The following is a 23,932-nucleotide window of genomic DNA, read 5'->3' as shown; positions in this document are numbered from 1 at the left end:
GTGTGCGGTTCTTGGTTGCGTTGGATTCCATCTGCACGTAGGGGGAGTGGTATTGTTTGCAGTTGCTGTCCGCCGCCTGCATGCCATGCTGGTCCACATATGACCTGTGGGTGCTGTCAGGGGCACCATTGTCATTTGGCATGCCTCCATTTGCATTGGGTCCAGTTTTACTGTTGTGTATCTCCTGGGTGGTCCATGTTGGGGATTGGTAGGCCCTTGTGTGCTTGGGGAGGTGTAACGGCACTTGTATATGTGGCCGTCTAATGGACGGGTGTGACATGCCATGCATTGGCGTCACTGTGTGCTGGTAGGTGCCTGTGGCATGGGTGTGGGGCACAGGCAACACCGTCACTTGTGCCAGGTTGGCACTGTACATTTGTATGGTGCTCGCTTTTCTTTGTGTCTGTGGCGCAATATGGTGGTGACGGTGTCACAGTCTAGGTGGTCAGGGGTGTCTATCTGGTAGGACTTTTCCTTGAGTGGCCGGACATGCTGCGTGTGCATGGGGGCTGCTGGGGTAGTAACGGAGGCTGCACTGGTGCTGCATGCAGGGCCTGTCTCCCCCTCCTTCTACCCCTGTGTCTCCTCAGTGGGGGGGGGGTGTGGTGTTGTTGCAGAGGTTTGTGTGGTTGTGGCCTTGCTTGTTCTATTGGTGTCATCTTGGTGTGGGAGGGGGGTGGTGTGTGGGTATGTTCCTTTTCTGCTGTGGCAGACTCCATAGCCTCCATCTGTGATGTATGTATGCACCTGTGGCTCTGGGAACCACTGCTCAGGGTTTTTACTCCTTCTCTGAGATGCCTGTATGTACTCCATACCGGTAAGGTACTTTGCGGTATTGGGGAGGCCATTATTTACGTGTGCTCCTCACTTGCGATCAGCTCCCGTTTACGCCATGCCGCTAATTTCGGCATGGTCGTGCGCACGCAAGACCCAAGACCGATAATTACGGCATTGTAGTTTACGGTGCCGTAATTAACGGTCTGAGGGGTCAGAATAGCATGGAGCGGAAAACCATGCCGGTAAATCATTACCGGCATGGTTTTTACCTTACCTCCATGCTCGGAATGACTCCCACTGAATTGGGGTGAAAGATGCATCAAATGGGCAAAAGGAAGGTGAAATATCAATTCAGCCTCCCTGCTGGAAGAAGGGTGAAATTCGACCGTACAAAGGAGTTCATGGTACCACTCACTTCCAGCTTTCAAAACTGCCATTCAGCCCCCCCCCAATATTTTGAGGCCGAATACTACTAAGACAACAGTGATCCCAATCCTAAAACGGAAACAGGCACAACATGAATGGTATACCTCGTTCCCTACTTGAGGTAGAATGGGAGGTGGACAGGCTATACTCTTCATGGAGGTGTGGGCAAGCATGGATGCATCCAAACAGCAATAGTTAAGTTGGGGTCAACATAAAATACATGTCCAATCAAGGTGGTAGAAAAATAAGACTAAAACTAAACAAAAAGGACAACCTAGACAACAGACTATCAAGGCTCCCCTTTAATAAGATACCCAGACAATGTTTTGGTATAACAGGGCACTCTGGGCATTGAAGAAAAGGGGTCAGCAGTTAAATAGTCTTGTAGAAAAGATAACATTTTCATCAATATGTATTAATACATCAAATGGGCTCTTAAGTGTCACTATGGTCCTTAGGAGAAGGCAAGGGGGACATAATCTCGGATATACACTGTCTAATCTTCTTTCAGGGTGTAAACAGTGTTGGACTATGTGTCTGAGTGTTTTCTATAGCATCGAGGTGGGTTTGAGTTGGTTAGCTAGCTTGATGGGATTCGACAAAGTGATGCAGCTTGACAAGCAGCAACCGCCCGTAGTTTGACGAAGCTTGGGACCAGCAGATGATGTTGTAGTTGGAGTAGGCAGAAGATTCTGCTTCAGCAGTAAGCTGCCTTGACCTGATCCCACGAAGTGGTCAAGTTTGAAAAGCTGCAAAAGCTTCAAACTCAACAAATCCTGGGACAATCAGGCATTATTGGGGTTGGTGTATTTTGAAGGTTCTTATAGGGGTTCTAAGTTGAAAGAGAGACAAAGGCAGCTCTGTGGTATCTTAGTAATGTTTCAAAGGCTTACAGAGCACTTAAAATGGCTTATAGTGCTTAAAGTTGCAGAGAGAGACAAAGGCACCTTCTATTGACCCTTGGGATGCTCTTGGGCAATTCCCCTGGAAGCTGTGGAAAGTTGAGTCCATCGTCTGCCCTTCCCAGCCCTGGAAGGTTGCCAATGATGAATGCAGGGTTGCCACTACCATAGTCAACTTCTGATTACAAGCGTCAAGCAGCAGTTAGGGCTTCCTCCTGCTGGTCATCTAAAATGTTTCTCAGCATTTGTTAGAGAGAGGGTCTGCAACAACCTTGGATTTCCTTGTCTCCTCTAGAGAAATGGACCTTGGGCAACCCTTACCACAACAAGGTCCCACTGAAATCTCTTTCAAGTTGTTCCAAGATAGTTCCAAGTTCACTCTAAGATTATTTATGCTGCTGAAAGGTCAGGTAGGAACCGGACAGAAGTGGTGCTATAAAGAGCCTTATGTTTCTGTTCTCTTATGGGCTGTTTGGTGCTCCTGGGTGGTCTCAACCGATTTGTAATCATCTAACAATGAATAATTTATCTGTACTTAGTACACTAACTGTATAGGACTTTGGAAATTAAAGGGATGGATGGTTGGGCAGTATTTATATAGGGTCTTTGGATGTGCCGAAACATTCTTGAGAAGTTGGAAAAATATTGCATGTTTCCGAAGGAACTGCATATGATCCCTGTGGTTAGTGAGATATTACATATTCAAGTTAAAGCGGACACTAGGGAGCAAATTAACTCCTTGGTCAGGTTGGATCCTCATGGAATAGATTGATTACATGAAGCCTTCATGGTTTTGAATTCTTGGCTGTAGTTTGAGTGAGTGTGATTAATGTTGTAAGATGCTTCTGAGATTTTATAGCAGATTTCAAACAAAGTATTCGGTCACTCGGGGTCCAGTAGCACTTGTTGGTGTGTTGAAAGTTCCTCATGACTTTGTGCAGGAATACAGAGTTCTCTAGAGATTTGAAAAACCACACCTTTGCTGTAAGATGCTAGGATAATGGGAATCTGCAAGAGCGTTTTTGTTCTTTCTATAAGTGCAGTGTACCCTCTTACTTGAATTCTGAAATTAAGTGTGTCTGTGTCTACTTGGCATTTTCACAATGTGTTCATGTTTTTTTCGTTTTTTCTCTTTTAGTCAATAAGGTCTGACTGAATGTAAGTTAAGCTTGTCAGATGCACTAGCTAGGTCTGAGAGAGAGCATTTTAAGAAGGGTAGAGATTTGAACATCAGGATACACAATGGATGCCTAAGGAAATGTCTCTGGAGAGTTGAGTGATGAATATTCTGACATAAGGACAGACAAAGGTGGAATATAGAGAGATATGCGCAAAGGCAACCGAGACCCTTGTAACAGGATACAAGGTAATGGTTAAACATGTTTTTGTTTATAATACAAGACTCAGGGGCCGATTCATGGAAATATTTGCGTGGAAATTCGGCAATTTGAATGCCAATCTGCACACAATTCCCTGTTTGTCGATTCATGCAACCGGCTGCGCAGGACTTCTCCGGGACTTACATGGAGCTTGCGCAGGCCTGGCACATCTCTACAAGTCGACAATCACCTTGCGTGAGACTCCATGCAGAGTGTGGGCCGGGCCTATGCAGCGACCCAAATAGGGGCTGGATCATGCAGAATGAGGAAGAACACACAAAAATGTGCACATGTCGAGGGACAGCCCATGGCCAATCAGTCACATGCCCATATCCGCGCAAATACCCATGAAGACACTGCAGGGGGAGGAAGATACCCATGGCCCGGTTCTTCACAACACACACTATGCTTTTTGGGATGCCGGATGACCACGTCTATGGCAGGTACAGGTTCCCCCCTCCATATAATCGTAGACATGGTCAAGGAGTGGGAAGATGGCCTAAAATCACACACCATGTGCTCCTAGGTCCTTACACTGCTAGAAAAAGTGCCGACTGCATTCCAGTTCCTTGCCACTTGGTCCTTCCAGCGGACCACTGTAATAGTTGTTGGGATATCGCAGGCCACACAATCATGCTCCAGGTGCTGTTGTGTATAAAAGCACATGCATGTGTGCGCAGGCACATATATATATATATATATATATACATATATATTACATGGAAGAGCACTTTTTGGGTGGCTTATAACTTCGCTCTCCCTGGACGGATCCTCACCAAACTTTGCAAAAAAAGTATTTGGGTCACTCTGAGTTTGGTGAGGATTCGTCCAGGGGGGGCAAAGTTATAGGGGGGGTCCCAAAACTTTTTTTTTTCCCATAGACTGAATGGGAAAAATATTTTGCTCGCGCCTACAGCCCAAACCGCTGGAAGGATTTCCACCAAATTTGGACCAGGAGCAGCGGCTTGGTCCCGAAAGCGTGCTTTTGCAAATTTGGTGAAAATCCGTCCAGTAGTTTTTTTTAAAATGACCAAAAAGTAGGTAAAAAAAAATTAGTGATATCTGTGTTCGGTTCGCGGACACACTTCCCTGCTCGCTCCGCGGACAGTATCCTGATTGGCCAATCGTCTTGTATGATGTTCGCGGACATGCAACGTGTTCGCTGATTGGACAGCGCAAAGCGTGAAGCGCATCAGATTTTTCGGTAGCGCCCGCCATCTTGGATTCGCGGACGTCCGCGGACAGCGCGGTGAAACTTTGTTCAAAATGTGTATTTAGTAGAGTGTGTTGGTGTGTAGGAGTGTTTGGGGAGGGTGGCAGTGTATGTGTTTTTTATGTGTTAGACGTTCTTTTTGTGTTCGATTCTTTTGCGGACATCACGGGTGTTCTGAAATGTTCTAAATAAACTGACTGGGGGGGTGTTCTAAGGACTCAATATGTGTCCGTATTGTTCGCAAGCAAAGTGAAACTGTTCTAAGAACACTCGCGGTGTCCGGGGAGTGTTCGTAGGGGGTGTCCTGAGGACGCTGTCCGTATTGTTCTCTGTCAAGTTGAATGTGTTCTAAGAACACCCGCGGTGTCCATAAATGTTCGCAAATAAACAAAATGGGGGTGTTCTGAAGATGTTTTTGAGAACACTCGCGGTGTCCTGAAATGTTCGTAGGGGGTGTCCTGAGGACGCTGTCCGTATTGTTCTCTGTCAAGTTGAATGTGTTCTAAGAACACCCGGGGTGTCCTGAAATGTTCACAAATAAACAAAATGGGGGTGTTCTGAAGACGCTTCTAAGAACACTCGCGGTGTCCGGGGAGTGTTCGTAGGGGGTGTCCTGAGGACGCTGTCCGTATTGTTCTCTGTCAAGTTGAATGTGTCCTAAGAACACTCGCGGTGTCCTGAAATGTTCGCAAATAAACAAGATGGTGGTGTTCTGAAGAAGCTTCTAAGAACACTCCCGGTGTCCTGGGAGTGTTCGTAGGGGGTGTCCTGAGGACGCTGTCCGTATTGTTCTCTGTCAAGTTGAATGTGTCCTAAGAACACTCGCAGTGTCCTGAAATGTTCGCAAATAAACAAGATGGTGGTGTTCTGAAGAAGCTTCTAAGAACACTCCCGGTGTCCTGGAATGTTCGTAGGCGGTGTCCTGAGGACGCTGTCCGTATTGTTCTCTGTCAAGTTGAATGTGTCCTAAGAACACTCGCGGTGTCCTGAAATGTTCGCAAATAAACAAGATGGTGGTGTTCTGAAGATGCTTCTAAGAACACTCGTGGTGTCCGGGGAGTGTTCGTAGGGGGTGTCCTGAGGACGCTGTCCGTATTGTTCTCTGTCAAGTTGAATGTGTTCTAAGAACACCCGCGGTGTTCTGAAATGTTCGCAAATAAACAAAATGGGGGTGTTCTGAAGACGTTTTTGAGAACACTCCCGGTGTCCTGGAATGTTCGTAGGGGGTGTCCTTAGGATGCTGTCCGTATTGTTCGTTGTTAAGTTGAAAGTGTTCTAAGAACTATTGCGTTGTTCTGAAATGTTCGTAGGGGGTGTCCTGAAAACGGTGTCCGTATTGTTCGCTGGCAAGTTCAAAGTGTTCTAAGAACACTCACATTGTTCGCGGACATTGAAAGTTTCCCATAGATCATAGTTGAAATGTTTGACTCTATGGATGTGATATGCTGCGGTGGTTGTTGCCAGGGCATAGAGTCTTGGGTGCATGGCCATTTGGCCATGCACCCAAGACTCTATGCCCTGGCAACAACCACCGCAGCATATCACATTCATATTTGCTTATAACCTTGGGTGAAAAACAAATGTATTGTTCTCTGTCAAGTTGAATGTGTCCTAAGAACACTCGCGGTGTCCTGAAATGTTCGCAAATAAACAAGATGGTGGTGTTCTGAAGACGCTTCTAAGAACACTCGTGGTGTCCGGGGAGTGTTCGTAGGGGGTGTCCTGAGGACGCTGTCCGTATTGTTCTCTGTCGAGTTGAATGTGTCCTAAGAACACTCGCGGTGTCCTGAAATGTTCGCAAATAAACAAGATGGTGGTGTTCTGAAGAAGCTTCTAAGAACACTCCCGGTGTCCTGGAATGTTCGTAGGGGTGTCCTGAGGACGCTGTCCGTATTGTTCTCTGTCATGTTGAATGTGTTCTAAGAACACCGGCGGTGTTCTGAAATGTTCGCAAATAAACAAAATGGGGGTGTTCTGAAGACGTTTTTGAGAACACTCCCGGTGTCCTGGAATGTTCGTAGGGGGTGTCCTTAGGATGCTGTCCGTATTGTTCGTTGTTAAGTTGAAAGTGTTCTAAGAACTATTGCGTTGTTCTGAAATGTTCGTAGGGGGTGTCCTGAAAACGGTGTCCGTATTGTTCGCTGGCAAGTTCAAAGTGTTCTAAGAACACTCACATTGTTCGCGGACATTGAAAGTTTCCCATAGATCATAGTTGAAATGTTTGACTCTATGGATGTGATATGCTGCGGTGGTTGTTGCCAGGGCATAGAGTCTTGGGTGCATGGCCATTTGGCCATGCACCCAAGACTCTATGCCCTGGCAACAACCACCGCAGCATATCACATTCATATTTGCTTATAACCTTGGGTGAAAAACAAATGTATTGTTCTCTGTCAAGTTGAATGTGTCCTAAGAACACTCGCGGTGTCCTGAAATGTTCGCAAATAAACAAGATGGTGGTGTTCTGAAGACGCTTCTAAGAACACTCGCGGTGTCCGGGGAGTGTTCGTAGGGGGTGTCCTGAGGACGCTGTCCGTATTGTTCTCTGTCAAGTTAAATGTGTTCTAAGAACACCCGCGGTGTCCTGAAATGTTCGCAAATAAACAAAATGGGGGTGTTCTGAAGACGTTTTTGAGAACACTCCCGGTGTCCTGGAATGTTCGTAGGGGGTGTCCTTAGGACGCTGTCCGTATTGTTCGTTGTTAAGTTGAAAGTGTTCTAAGAACTATCGTGTTGTTCTGAAATGTTCGTAGGGGGTGTCCTGAAAACGGTGTCCGTATTGTTCGCTGGCAAGTTCAAAGTGTTCTAAGAACACTCACATTGTTCGCGGACATTAAAAGTTTCCCATAGATCATAGTTGAAATGTTTGACTCTATGGATGTGATATGCTGCGGTGGTTGCTGCCAGGGCATAGAGTCTTGGGTGCATGGCCATTTGGCCATGCACCCAAGACTGTATGCCCTGGCAACAACCACCGCAGCATATCACATTCATATTTGCTTATAACTTTGGGTGAAAAACAAATGTATAAGGAACAAAGGTATTAGATACTATGGATGTGATATGCTGCTATGGTTGTCCTTATTATTGTATACTTACTGTTTGGTCTAGTAATGGGAGTCCATGTTTTTCTTCTTCATTTCTGTGATAAAAGAAAATAGCATGTTAGTATTAGTATTTTGTAATGACTCATTACATTGTATAAGCAATATACTTTTATTTTTTTTCGACCCTCATATTTAGTAGAGTACAAATCAGAGTACTGTGCAATTTGCTCAGTTTCTGTATTTGTTGCTAAAATCATTGGGTCTGTGGGAGAAAAAAAATCCATGTTGGATTAAAAAAAAAAACTTTTTCTGTTATGCTACAGTTTATTTGTTTGTTTTCAGTGTTCACTTGTTGTTTCTGGCTAATGCTTTATACTTTGCTTTGTTGTATTTTTTTTGGAGCAGTAACAGATTCTTCATTTGTTTTGATACTATAACATTTTTGAGCAGTTAGATACCAATTGGCGTATTCTAACTGTCTATTTTTTTAATATATTTTAGTGGTTTTGATTTATCTATTTGGATATTGTTAAATTTTGGGACAGTTAGATACCAATTGGTGTATTCTAACTGTGTATTTTTTGGCCTAATTTAGTGGTATTCATTTATCTGATTAGTCGTTGTAGAATCTTTGAGCTGTTAGATAGCTTTTGGAGTATTCTAACAGTTTATATTATTTTAACACAAATTTATAATTTTGGGACAGTTAGATACCAATTGGCGTATTCTGTGTATTTTTCGGTCTAATTTAGTGGTATTCATTTATCTGATTAGTTGTTGTAGAATCTTTGAGCAGTTAGATAGCTTTTGGAGTATTCTAACAGTTTATATTTTTTTAACACAAATTTACTTAAAGGTTTAAATACAGTTTATTTATCAAATTTTGGTTTTAAGAACATCAAATAAGCGTTTGTAAGATTTGCTGGTAATCTCTGCTTTAGAGTAATGGTACTATCATTACATTCAAACCATCCACATTTCTTTTTATATATGCAGTGTAGTGCCCTGAATTGGTTGTGGCTCCTGCGTGGTAGATTATACCTATTGTTGTGAAGGTTTTCTTACCAAGTGATATTTGACTATGTGTGAATCCAGTCAGCTTGCAGTTGTTTTTGGTACCATCTGCATTGTAACGTAGAAGCATTAGTATTACGTATTTACTATGTATTTGTATTACTAACGTGGAGCGATTATCTGAATTGCAGGTAGAGCATAATCTATCATGGTTTGCATTTTGTACAAGTTGCTGAAATGGAATGGATTCACAATTTGGTATTGATATATATATATGAAGCGTTCATTGGGAATTTCTTCTTGTGTCACATTGTTGCACAGAGTGCATGTGTGTTTCCACATGTATGAAATCTGGAAGATTTCCTTTATAGGTATGTTTTTGTTTTCCAGTACTTGTAGTAAGTACATTAAAAATTCTTGTGGATTTTCCTGTGAGCTTATAGTGAATTTCACCATTCCAGAACAGTAGTCCAATTCTTGTCTTATTCCATAAACACTATGGGGCCAATTCATAGAATTCGGCGCACAAGTGGCGCATGCAGCTGGTGCACAGTGTGCGCGTGCGGTAGTCTGCGCCAGCCGCGTGCGCCGAAACACATTCAGGCGCACAGTGTATTCATGGATTCCAACATCCACAACCAGCCGTGGCGCAGAGTGGCGCAGCGACCCTGCAGCAGCGTCAGGTACGCCCCCAAGAACGCCCCTCGCGCAGGGAAAAGCCATCAAAATCCCCAATCCAGCGCAAAGGGCAGCAGCAAACACAGAGCGGGGAGCGTGTATTTCAGGGGTGTGCGGGTGTTCCCACACGCGATAGGCCTGGGTACGTGTATTACAGGTGTGCGCGAGAAATTCTACACGCGATTGGCCTGGGTACGTGGATTTCAGGGGTGCGCGAGAAATTCTACACGCGATTGGCCTGGGTACGTGTATTACAGGGGTGCGCGAGAAAATCTACACGCGATTGGCCTGGGTACGTGGATTTCAGGGGTGCGCGAGAAATTCTACACGCGATTGGCCTGGGTACGTGGATTACAGGGGTGCGCGAGAAATTCTACATGCGATTGGCCTGGGTACGTGTATTACAGGGGTGCGCGAGAAAATCTACACGCGATTGGCCTGGGTATGTGGATTTCAGGGGTGCGCGAGAAATTCTACACGCGATTGGCCTGGGTACGTGTATTACAGGGGTGCGCGAGAAAATCTACACGCGATTGGGCTGGGTACGTGGATTTCAGGGGTGCGCGAGAAATTCTACACGCGATTGGCCTGGGTACGTGGATTTCAGGGGTGCGCGAGAAAATCTACACGCGATTGGCCTGGGTACGTGTATTACAGGGGTGCGCGAGAAAATCTACACGCGATTGGCCTGGGTACGTGTATTCCGGGGGTGCGCGAGAAATTCTACACGCGATTGGCCTGGGTACGTGTATTACAGGGGTGCGCGAGAAAATCTACACGCGATTGGGCCTGTGCGAGTGGGGCAGTGTATTACGTGGCTGTGCGGGAAGTTGAAGAGGTGAATTGCCAGTGTGGGTCCTCCCAGGTCTCCTCTCTACCCCCTCCACGACCTCTGCAGGCATCCCACACCACAAGGGACTACCCTGCACCCCTGGTCATGTCCCGCAGGCAGCCCATCCACCATGGGCATGCCCCCCAGCCAAGCCACATGTCCCCTTGCACCCCCACCCCCCAGCACCGTGGGGCACCTGCCAGCAGGCCCCCGACCATGTCCCACTCATGTCCCCTTGCACCCCCACCCCCCAGCACTGTGGGGCACCTGCCAGCAGGCCCCCAACCATGTCCCCTTGCACCCCCACCCCCCAGCAGGCCCCCACTCATGTCCCCCTGCACCCCCACCCCCCAGCACTGTAGGGCACCTGCCAGCAGGCCCCCAACCATGTCCCACTCATGTCCCCTTGCACCCCCACCCCCCAGCAGGCCCCCACTCATGTCCCCTTGCACCCCCACCCCCCAGCACTGTGGGGCACCTGCCAGCAGGCCCCCAACCATGTCCCCTTGCACCCCCACCCCCAGCAGGCCCCCACTCATGTCCCCCTGTACCCCCACCCCCCAGCACTGTGGGGAACCTGCCAGCAGGCCCCCAACCATGTCCCACTCATGTCCCCTTGCACCCCCAGCCCCCAGCAGGCCCCCACTCATGTCCCCTTGCACCCCCACCCCCCAGCACTGTAGGGCACCTGCCAGCAGGCCCCCAACCATGTCCCCTTGCACCCCCACCCCCCAGCAGGCCCCCACTCATGTCCCCTTGCACCCCCACCCCCCAGCACTGTGGGACACCTGCCAGCAGGCCCCCAACCATGTCCCACTCATGTCCCCTTGCACCCCCACCCCTCCAGTCACCAGGGGCAGCCTCCACCAGGCCCCCACCCATGTCTCCCACCACCCCCACCCCTCCAGTCACCAGGGGCAGCCTCCACAAGGCCCCCACCCATGTCTCCCACCACCCCCACCCCCCAGCACTGTGGGGCACCTGCCAGCAGGCCCACACTCATGTCCCACTCATGTCCCCTTGCACCCCCACCCCCCAGCAGGCCCCCACTCATGTCCCCTTGCACCCCCACCCCCCAGCACTGTGGGGCACCTGCCAGCAGGCCCCCAACCATGTCCCACTCATGTCCCCTTGCACCCCCACCCCTCCAGTCACCAGGGGCAGCCTCCACCAGGCCCCCACCCATGTCTCCCACCACCCCCACCCCTCCAGTCACCAGGGGCAGCCTCCACAAGGCCCCCACCCATGTCTCCCACCACTCCCACCCCCCAGCACTGTGGGGCACCTGCCAGCAGGCCCCCACTCATGTCCCACTCATGTCCCCTTGCACCCCCACCCCCCAGCAGGCCCCCACTCATGTCCCCTTGCACCCCCAACCCCCTGCAGGCCCCCACTCATGTCCCCCTGCCCCCAGGTCCTGACGAAACGCAATCATGGCAGTAATGGGCAGCATACCCAGCACAAACACCCAGCCAAGGATTGCATCCACCCACATAGTAGATGCAATTACATGATACAACCCCAATGCCAAGTATGTAAATGAATACATGTCCGTCACACACACATACACAATGGGTGCAAGTGAATGTCAAAACCCATATCATGACATGCATGAAACCAATGAGAAAATACCACAAATGTAAGTTATAAATATATGTATTAAAGATGAAAATGAAGTAAAGAAATAAAACACACAACAATGGGGATGACAAAACAAATGGTCCATGTCCGAGAATTAATAGAAAAAATCAAAAAACAAAGGAATCCAAAAACTAATGTAGTCCAAAGCAAAATAATGGGGGGAAAAAATAAGGAAAAACCATTGCCTCATGGTGAACACAAATATAAATCCAACAAATGTTTTCCAAACATCAAACTATGTACAAGAATATCCCAGGGTCCATGAGCCCAACACCATAAATGAAACCTACTACTACTAACTAATAAAAAAAATATATACAGAAAAGTGGCCATTGTCCGAGCGGTCCAAAAAAACTTAAAAAATAAAGGAAACCTAACACTAACTAACTAAAGAACTATATACAATGGCAACGGGCAAGTCCTGCGGCTCACTCTGTGATGTTGCCGGCCAGGGCATCATCGAACTCCATGTCGATGTCCTGGAGGCGGGACTCTGTCCTGGCCCCGAGGTCTCGCAGGGATAACCCCATGTCCAGCTCAAACTCCCTGCGAGCTTCCTCGAGGCACTCAGCCCGCCTCAACGCCCGACGCATGGAGAACTCCGCCCTGACCATGGTGAGCCGCTCCTCTTCCGCCCGCTGCCGCTCCGCACCTATCCGCTGGACCAACTGCTCCCACACGGAAGACACTACCATCCCAGGGTTCTCCTGCCCTCCGGCCGATGCCTGCCCCTCTGATCTTGATGGCCACGAGCCATGATGCCTCCCACGTCGAGCCTGCTGCTGCCTCCGACGCCACTGCCTCTGCCAGCACGACGGCATCCAGGATGATGGAAACCACCGACGCCGTCGTGCACGTGCCCTGCCCGATGATGCCGTCACATCCTCCACCTGCTGGGGTCCAGTTGCTGTGTTGTCCACCCCTGCTGGACCTCTGACTCCCAACTGTGGCAGGGATGGGATCCCCACCGAGCTGGCTGCATTGGTCAGGGCAGGTCCACAGGGGGCCCTGGTGGCATCTGGGCCGGAAGACGGCAAGGAGAACGACTGGCGTATAGTCTCCACAGAGGAGGAGAGGGCCGCCAGATTGGCCGACACATGCAGGAAACCCCCGAACAGGGCCGATCCCAATTGGGCCACGTCGGCACGGTGCTCTTCGTGATGACGTGCGTGCTCCTCCTGGAAAGCACGCACGGCATCACGAATCACAGCCGTGCGCATCGCGACCCAAATCAGGACCTTCTCCACACGGCCAGGGGTCCCCTCGTCCGCAGGTGGAGGGGAGTCAGATGACATGGACATCCCCTCTACCTGCGGACGGGCCTGGGACGGGGCATCCCTGCTGGTGCAAGGTGGTGCACCCACAGGTTCAGGGACAGCGACATGCACAGGCCCCTCCACGGTGACCTGTGCTGTCTCCTGCCCCTGCCCCTGGACTGCACCACTTGCACCAGCAGGGATGCCCCCACCAGGCCCCATGTGCGCCTCAGTGGCGGCCTCCTCCTCCTCTGTGGAAACCACCAACCTGGATGGCTCCACGCCGTCTACCGCCGTAGCAGGCCCCTGTGGGGGCTCACCCACCCCTTCCGCTGCAGTCGTGGGGGCATCCCCGCCGCCTTGCTCCACAGCGCCGTCTCCGCCCTCTCCTTCACTAGCCGCTGCGTAGAGGGAGACATAGAACACAAGCATCAGGGTACTGTACAATGGTCCCCTAGACAGGAAGCAATAGCAGATGAGTGCCACTGTCAAAGTACACTTCCATCATGTCACACCACAACACATGTGTCAGTCCAGGCAAAACACACACAGTGACAGTCATGGTGCGTGCCATGGACATTTCAATGCATGTCCAATGGACTCTCGAATCATACAATGTAATGGGACTCACATGCATCATGGGTCATGCCTATCACATGCACACACTTCACCTCAGTCACATCCATCTGGCCCCGTACACCCCAATCACAGTGCATACAAGGATGACTAGGCTGCATCAGTGAATCTGTACATTGTCACAGACATGTGTCATGCATCCATGGCACTCACAAGTCACAGACACGCAGGTCAGGCACACAGACATGGATACCACATATGTATCTGGCATCAGCACCCATCCCTCGCCCCCACCCAGGTCCAGGAACAGAGACTGCCATGCTCTCATGTGTGCAATCTGCACAGGGCTCCCCATGTCGCATTCAAACACATGCAACAACCGTGCGGTTCACACATTACAGGTCGCACATGCATTCCCATGATGTCCGTGCACACATACATGCGTACATGGCCTATATCACACATGCAGGCAAGTATCAGACAACCAGCACACTGCAACATGCCCTGTCTCACACAGCAATGCTTGGCCACTTACCGCTCAACTCCAGACGGGTCTCCCTCTCAAGGACCTGGGCGTGGAGCGCTGGGTGTGCGCGTTCCAGGACCCTCAACTGGATGGAACTCATGCGGCCCCGGCCTCCCTCCACGAGGCGCCGGGCCTTTATGAGGGTCCTGGACCTCAAGTCCTCCCAGCGCTTCTTGACCTTCAGGATGGTGCGGGTTGCCACCCCCTCCGCGTTGATGGCAACCACACAGTCGGCCCAGATCCTATCCCGTCCTTCCCTTTTGGCACGGGACGATCCGAAGAGGGCATCATACTGCCCCAGGACTTGCTCCACCAGGACACCAACTTCGGTGGCAGTGAAGCTGGTGCCCCTCTGCCCCTCTGGCCCTCTGGCCGGGGGTTGCCACTGGGGTCATATGTGGATGTGCCCGACATGGCAACCCCAGGGGCAGGATTGGGTGGGCAACTGGGTCCTGGGGCTGGGCTGTGGAGCGATGTTATTCGAGTCGGGAGTCAACTGTACCAGCAGGGGTGGACACAGCAACTGGACCCCTGCAGATGGCTGATGTGCAGGCACCAAATGGCAGGGCATGGTGGCAGCAGGCAGGCAGCAGCAGATGGCACGTGGGAGGCTGCTCGGGGCACTGGGGGCAGTGATTCGGCCTTCTGGGCAGGAGCGTGGTCTTCCGTGTGTTTTCGCGTGGCCAGCTTGATACGGAGTGATTTGGCACGTGAAAAATCTGCACGTCAGCGTGTAATTCGAGGAAAGGCCCTTAGCGCGTAAGCGCGTCAGCACGCGTACGCGATTTCATTGGACCAAAGGCCCTTACAGCGTAAGCACGTCTGTGACGTTTTGCACACGGGCGTTGCCCTGGCAGGGCTTGGAGATCCCGCGTGCCTTTATGTTCTGTACGTGCTTTTCGTGCGGTGCGTGTGTTTTCCATCCGTTGGGGTTCACACGCTATTACTTCACAGCGGGTGTTGGCTACGCGTTCTACTACACGCAAGGCAGACGGTGAGTGGTACCCCGCTCCCCCAGGCTATTCGCGTGTAAAACTTTCCGCGCACCCCTGAAATACACGCACCCAGGCTATTCGCGTGGAAAACTTCACGCGTACCCCTGAAATACACGTGCCCAGGCTATTCGCGTGTAAAACTTCCCACGCACCCCTGAAATACACGCGCCCAGGCTATTCACGTGTAAAACTTCACGCGAACCCCTGAAATACACGCGCCCAGGCTATTCGCGTGTAAAACTTCCCGCGCACCCCTGAAATACACGCGCCCAGGCTATTCGCATGTAAAACTTCCCGCGTACCCCTGAAATACACGCGCCCAGGCTATTCGCGTGTAAAACTTCCCGCACACCCCTGAAATACACGCGCCCAGGCTATTCGCGTGTAAAACTTCACACAAACCCCTGAAATACACGCGCCCAGGCTATTCGCGTGTAAAACTTCCCGCGCACCCCTGAAATACACGCGCCCAGGCTATTCGCGTGTAAAACTTCACGCGCACCCCTGAAATACACGCGCCCAGGCTATTCGCGTATAAAACTTCACGCGAACCCCTGAAATACACGCGCCCATTCCCGCGCACCCCTGAAATACACGCGCCCAGGCTATTCGCGTGTAAAACTTCACGCGAACCCCTGAAATACACGTAGCCCGCTCCCCCAGGCCCGATCGCGTGAGAAACTTCACGCGAACCCCTGAAATACACATAGCCCGCTCCCCCAGGCCCGATCGCGTGGAAAACTTCACGCGAACCCCTGAAATACACTTAGCCCGCTCCCCCAGGCCCGATCACGTGAGAACGCAAACCCCTGAAATACACGTACCCCGCTCAATCGCGTGTGTAACTTCCCGCGCAACCCCGAAATACACATGCCCCGCTCGCACAGGCACTATTGCTGTATGTTGCCACTTTTGTAATGCGCAGGGACGCTACCGCCTGCCTTCGTGTGGCGGACGTGTATCGGCTTGTGCGTGTCTTTCGCTGTGCGTGGCTTTGCCCTATTCGGTTCCATGAATACGTGTGGTTCGGGTGCGTGTGGGCGTTCCCTCTGCTTCCCTGCAGTACATCCCCAGTTACGCCCTTGTTTTCGCAAGTTGTTCCCCATTCCGCGCGTTACGCCCCGTGTTCCGCCCACTTTCTAGTGTATGCGCAGAGGTTGTGCGCTTTCACTGTGCGCGTCGCACACGTCTTTCGGGATGTTGCAGTGACGTGTGCGCCATGCACGGGTTTGGCGCACATCCCGAGGAAGACACGCGCAGGGACTTCCATGAATCGCACGCGCTCTTTTTTTCCGCCTGCGCCTGCTTGCGCCTGCTTGTGCCTGCTTGCATGTAGATTTTCGGCGCACGTTTGTTCCATGAATCGGCCCCTTAATGTGTTGTCAGGATTGTTTTTTGCGTTTCTATGAAGTACTAACATTTGCATACACAATGGGTCTCTAAAGTGTAAGTAAATGTTGTCAACAATTGGTGGTAATTGAAATAGAATATTCATTGCTAAATTTGCATAGCAACTTACACCAACTATATTTGAGAATTTAAATGGTCCAGGTAGTTCTGTATCTAACTGCTTTTTTTGGAGTTTGTCTTCCTTCTTTAAAGAAGTACCTGGTTTACTTTCTCTAATTGATTCTTTTTTGTTTGTGGTACTTGATGAAGTATTAGATTCTTTTACTCTCTTTGGAGGATTTGCAGTGACGTCCTGTTGCATTTCTGTTTGATTTAGTTTTCTTTTACAACGTTTTAGTTTTTGTGGAACAGAATATGTGTTTAGATGGGGAGTGTATAGTGAGCGAAGTCTATTATATTCTAAAATGCAAGGAATATCAGCGTTTACTTTACTTGCATCAAAGTTGATTAGAAATAGACAGTCAAGTGTACGTAAGCGTGATAGTGCTACGTAGCTCATGCCTTCTTTAAAGACTGTGTTACCAATATCTATCATTGCTTTGTCTAGGGTAAGACCTTGTGATTTATGAATCGTGACTGTGTATGCAAGAGCTAGAGAAAATTGTTCTCTGCGGACATACATATCTTTGAAGAGAAGGAATATAGCTGTTGAGCGTCCTATCCGTTTTACTTCTGAAAGTTTGTCAAAGAGTATATTGACAAACTGAATTTTGTTGTCACGTGGGTATGTTTGAAAGCCAACAACTGTACCCAGTGCTCCATTAACTAGTCCTTGGTCCACGTCAAGGTTACGTTTAAGCATTACTCTGCAATTTAAGGATAATTTTAACATCTTTTCTAAGCCTGCTGTGTTTGAGATTGATTTTTCTAAATTATTTAGTCTTGTTGTGGCTTGGTCACATATGGGTAGTGTCATACCATGTACATCTAGTTTGTCTGTGGCGCTAATTTCCATTATTGGTTGCATTTCTTTACTTAACATTATTTCATTGAATTTGAGACAGCTTGCAAGAGTTGGCATTAAGGCCATACAATTGACATTTTTGTGGGCTAATTGTTCCATAACATTTGTAGCACATGCATTATCGCCATAAAGTGCATTAATGTGCCGGGTTTTCAATGTTGCTTCTGCTTCTTTAGAAAGTATACCAACTCTCAAACTTTTTAAAATGTTGGCATAAGTTAGATCTGCAGATTGGCGCATGTTTTCTGTTAATTCTCTGTATTGGAAATGTTGCCAAAGGTTGACATTTCCAATGCTGCCAACAGTTTTACGGCAGAGTTTGTGCCCTAATGTTTTAAAAATAGGTTCACCTTTTACTGGTGTTAATTGAAGCAGATCTCCAAAAACAATAATGTGTTTTCCTGCAAAGAGCTCTTCATAGCCTGTTTTTAGTACTTCTTGTAATCTGAGGTGAATCAAAGCTAACATCAGGTTGGAGACTATGCTCACTTCATCTATTAGTAGCATTTTCATTTGTTTCAATACTCTGCGTAATTCCATTGCAGTTTGTAATAGTCTAATTTGTTCTGGTGTTCTACTGGTAATAGTAGTAATCGGTGTAATGTAACACCACCTATGTTGTAGGCAGCTAAACCTGTGGGGGCAGTGACAACAGCTGACAGTTTGTTGTTTGTCAATTGTTGAAGGAACTTACTAATGATTTTGATTAGGAATGTTTTGCCAGAACCAGCTCCACCACTGACGTACAGTAGTATAGGTTTAAAATTATGGCAGGAACATACTTTAGTTTTGATTGTAGTATAGTTAAGTCTTCCTTATCTTCATACTGACACATGGTGTTTTCTACTTCTATCATAGCTAATTCTGCCTCATTTGTTATTAGTGGTTCTCCCAGTGGTTCTTGGCTTCCTGTTACAGAAGGTTGACTACTGTCAGGAGTATCCTTATCTAGTTGGGCTTGGAGTTCTTCTTCATGTGGCTGTTCATTGTGCAACATTGTTTTGTACTGTGTAAAGTTTACATTAGTTATAGTGCTTTCATTTGCTTTGAAAGCATCCTCATATGAGTCATAGTTATCTAGTAATTGTTCTTCTTTTCTCCATGGTTTGAAGAGTTGTAGCAGGGACATGTAATATACTTCTTTATGTTGAGGAGTCTTTAATGGCCATTTGTACACTAGACGTTCTGATTCATTTGAATGGAGGGGTCATTCTAAGTTTTCAGGGCATATTTTTGTAAGAAGTACTTCGTGTTCCATTATGGTATTATTCACTTTTTCATAACCTCGACCCCTGCTATGTATGGCAATTGCATTCATTTGCTTTTTTTTGTACGCTTCTTCATTAAAATATGGTTCTGTGCTTGTAGTGTGATTCCATTCACCTCCGCTGATACTTAAGAAGTTCTTTCTGTTGATATTTTGCTTATTGAGAAGTCTTTTTTGTAATTTAGTTATTAGTTGTGTTAGTGGTTTCATTTTGTTTAACAGTAAAATAAATACATTTCTTTTGAGAAGAATTGCACTGTCCATCAATGCTTCTAAGATTAATTTCCTACAATAGGTTTTAAGCTTTGAACCTGATTTCTCTCCTGTTTTTATAAGATTTTGAAGGACTTTGTGACGGTATATTTTGGCTAAAATACTTTTCTTGGTATGCTTACTTTGCACTATATTACAATTTGAAGAAGTAGTTTTATCTGTACTGATAGCTGATTTTCTGTTAATTGTTTTTTTATTTGTTTTACATTTTGATAGAGGAAGCGAAGTTGTTGTACTTGAAACTTCTTATGTTTCACTAAATGATTCTATTAGCTGTTTTGTTTCAACTTTTTTTACAAATTCTGCTAGAGATGGATGCTTATGTTGGACACCTTTATTTTCATTTGCTCTACTTTTGCGTTGCTTTCTACGGACTTGACTTTTGGTAGGCATTCTTTAGGGACTGTTGAAAAAAATAAAGAAGATATGGGTTGGGGTGTTCTGGAATGTGTGCTGGGTGCATGAGTGTTTGAGTAAGATGATAAAGATGTATGTAATGGTGTGTGATTGTGCATTGGGAACTAAAACTAGTAGGGATAGGTATTCTTGAATTTATGTGTTACTAAACTGGGGTTCAGATGACAAAAAAAAGTAAGCTAGTGGTGTGGAAAAGTACAAATAGTAAATCTAATGTATACAATTAAAACAGTTGTTTGTTCTATAATATGAAAATTGTAGTGGTTCAGTTGGGTAATTTGTGTGTCCAAAAATAGAAATTTGTGGGCCATTCTGGCTGTAAATCGCTGTTTAAGACATGGAAATTTTTGGACAAAATGGTACAAAATCTCTATTTTTAGAAACCGAAATAGCTCGTATTAACGTTATAGTATATTTGATTAATAATACAAATATTATGGTGATATTTTACTTACTTTTTTTTAAAATTAACAGGTAACTTCTTAGTTTTTCTTTCTTCTTCGAATTCGGCTGCTTCTTTTCAGGAAACTGGTCTTCACTGCAATTGTAAAAGCTTCAAATTAGTAACTTTGTTTGTATATAGCACTGTTTTTAATTTAGATATTGATTTTTTTAATTGAAATCCTCAGTGCCTTCTTTAAAACCATTAAATTAATTTATTTACATAAGATACATTGCATCAGTTCAGTACATATGATATGTTCTTAATGAACAAATTGTATTGAATGACTAACTGTAGCAAAAAAGAAATATCTTTACGATGTCTTGTGAAATTTATAATATATTAGTGAATACCACTATTTCTGTAAGTAAACTGTTCTAGGTAATAGACCCTCAATGTCATGTCTAATTTAAAGTAATTAAGTAAATAAATAAATAAAAACAAAAAATATGAAATTGTTTAAGTATTTTTATAAAGGTTTAAACATAGATTGTGTTTGCATGCAATTTTGTTTGAATATATGTAGTCTATATATTTCATTTAAAAAATGTTAGTTTAACATGATTTGAGTGTGTGTGTATAAAGAAAGTAAATAGTATAAAGGTTTATAAGTGATAGTTGATTTTAGGAAATTGAAAAAAGTACAATAAATTCATTTTACAGATTTTACAAGGTAAAAGTCTGTTTGAAAATGTGTTCATCTACTATACAGAAAATATGCATACCTGAAGTTTGTGTTCATGCATATGGATATGCATGGAGCTGCATGTAGAAATCTTGAAGACTTGTACAGTATTTCTGGTAGATGCTGCTTGCCAATGATATGACACTGGTACTCAGAGAGATTCAGAGTACGTTTGCAGTGCTGATCTATGATGATGCAGTTAGATGTAGAGGTCTTGAATGTGATTGGTGCATGGTCATGTGATTTTTGAGGTACATCCAATGAGGGAATGGCAGAGAGAGTGTAGTGGAAATGGTAGAAGGGCTGTTCATGTTACGATATGTCCGCGGACATGGCGGTAGTTCGCGGACATCGGGAGTTACATCCGGGGATTTTTGGGTTCAGAAGTCATGCAAATGAGAATAAGCACTGAAAGGGATTGGTCAGGAAAGTTTGGTGGGTGTGTTGTGCCAGGAGAGATTTTCTCAGATACTCTTTTTGCTGAGAGAACACAAGATAGCTATGGCTGTGTGTTTCAGAAAACAGATTGTTTGGATTTTAGGAGATTCGTGGATACATTGGTTGAAGGTGCATGCAGAAAGCTGTGGAGTAGCTGTAGATCTTGGATTCCCACATGTGGAAGTACACTGGCATGGAGTACGTGGAATGAAGTGGTTGGACTTGCTACCTCTCTGTGCTACTTTGGAGACAGAGCAACATCCAGACATAATTGTAATTCATTGTGGAGGGAACAGTTTAGGACATGTGACTGGAATTTTTTTGCAATTTGCTATGAAAGAAGGACTTAGGATGGTTATGGACATGTTTCCTAATTCTCAAGTGATATTTTCACGGATTGCGCAGAGACAAATGTGGCTTCATTCTTCTTCATTTGGTCCACAAATGGAAAAAGCAAGGCGCAATGTTAATAAGGCTGTTTGTGCCTTTCGAAGAGATTTTGGCATGTCTTCTTTTCACAATGAAAATATTATGTTTTGTAGTACATACATTTTTCGCAGAGATGGAGTCCATCTTACTTATGCTGGCAATCAGATTTTTCTGAGAAATGTACAAAATGCATTGCAACCTTTTTTGGAATTACAACAACGATTTTGAAGTAGATGTTAAGCATTTACAATTTTTGACTTACAAACACCACCCAAAGGCTCTTTTCAGAGCCACCACTTCTTTCCAGAGAAAATTACAATGTTTGTGATGGGGTAGCAACCCAATTTTTTTAATGTTCGCGAACTGTCCGCAGACTTCTAAAAAATACAAAGAGCCCTGCTTCATTTATTTTCACTTCTATTTTTTAACTGGGAAAGGCGCCTCTGAAAAGAGCCTTATTTTTTTTTGATTTTTGTAATTTTGTATTTTTTTTGGTTTTTCAGACACGACACACTAGGAGAGGAGGGTAAAGGAGGGTAAAGGGGGGAACACCAACCACAGGGATAAGAAAGGGCGAGCTGAGAGAGGAAGATGTAGAGTGGGTTTTATTTGGGTAGTGAGCAGGTCTTCTTGTGCTCTGAGACGATAGTCTCAAAAGCACTCCGAAGTCGCTCCCCCCTGCAGAGTACTGTGTCACAGTACATACATACAACTGTGACCCTCGAAAGGTAAGGGTCATCAGCATTCTGTATGGCCTGTGGGGCAGCTTGAGGAAGACGCTGTCCCACAGAGGTGGTCCTTGTGGTGACAGGATCAGAAACAGAGGATGAAGTAGAGGAAATCAACCTGCTATGTTCTTCGCAAGGTACAACCCTGCGAATAGCCCCAGAGTGAAATGACCTCAGGTGTTGCTTCATAGTAGTGGTCCCAAAGCTGTACTTACCGTGCTTTCCGTGACTGAGTATCATTTTGCACTCATTGCAGGTAACACGGTTTGCACGAGCCTTAGGAACATTACCATGAATGGTAAATAACCGCCACACCCAAGACTCACGCCTAGTGCGGGTAGTAGGGTTTTCCTCTGCCTCATTCTCATCATCCTCTTCTTCTTCCTCCGCATCCTCACTCCTGTTCCCCTCTTCAGGCCCTTGGGGAGGTGGTGGTGGTGGAGGCGGTGGGGGTGGTGCTGAAGCAGGTGCAGCACCAAATGGCAGTTCAGCAGCCAAGGATGCCATCTCGATGATGGTGTAGTCTGCAGGTGGCAGCAAAAATCACTGTGTTCTGAAGAATAGCCAGAAACACAATGGGAATAAGCTCTTGGGCGTGGTCTTTTATAGGGGTGCTTGTGCGCGGTTCGAGGACATGCGCACTGTCTGCGGACAGATCGAACACAAAAAAAGGATCGGAAAGTTTCAAAAGGTATATAGAAACTCAAGATTGCTATGTGGGACTTGTGCCATGGTGAGATTTTATTGAAAAATATTATGGATTAACTGAAAATGTACTTTTAAATTGTTCGGGGACACGAACAGTGTCCGCATTTCAGGACACACGATGAGCGTGGGCGCGGTCATATGATCCGTTTGCGAACTAGTCCGCGAAGGAAGCGCCTGTCCGCAGGACACCAAGTGCACGGAGATTGGTTAGCGCATGCGCATTGATGTCCTATGGACACTGTTCGGGTTCTGAAGTAATTAAAAGTAAAGTGCGTCACACGTGAAACGAACATTTCAGGACACCGCGTGTGTTCTTAGAACAGTTTAAACTTGGTAGCGAACAGTATGGACAGATATAGTGTTCTTCAGGACACGTGTAATTTCGTTTATGTACGAACATTGCAGGACACCAATTGTGTTCTTAGAACAGTTTCAATTGGGTAGCGAACACTACAAACAGGTATAGTGTTCTTCAGGACACCTCCATTTTCGTTTACGTACGAACATTTCAGGACACCAATAGCGTTCTTAGAACAGTTTGAACTTGCTAGCGAACAGTACCGGACAGGTATAGTGTTCTTTAGGACACTTTAATTTTTGTTTGTTTACGAACAATTCAGGACACCGCGTGTGTTCTTAGTACAGTTTCATGTTGCTAGCGAACACTACGAACAGTTGTACTGTTGTTCAGGACACATCATTTTCGTTTATTTACGAACATTTCAAGACACCAATTGTGTTCTTAGGACAGTTTTAAGTTGATAGCGAACATTACGGACAGATATAGTGTTCTTTAGGACACTTTAATTTTTGTTTGTTTACGAACAATTCAGGACACCGCGTGTGTTCTTAGAACAGTTTCAACTTGCTAGCGAACAATACGAACAGGTGTGGTGTTCTTCAGGACAC

The sequence above is a fragment of the Ambystoma mexicanum genome, chromosome 5p (genome assembly GCF_040938575.1).
Source record: "Ambystoma mexicanum isolate Mex_15411 chromosome 5p, UKY_AmexF1_1, whole genome shotgun sequence".
Lineage (NCBI taxonomy): Eukaryota > Metazoa > Chordata > Amphibia > Caudata > Ambystomatidae > Ambystoma > Ambystoma mexicanum.
This window is presented reverse-complemented; position numbering follows the sequence as displayed.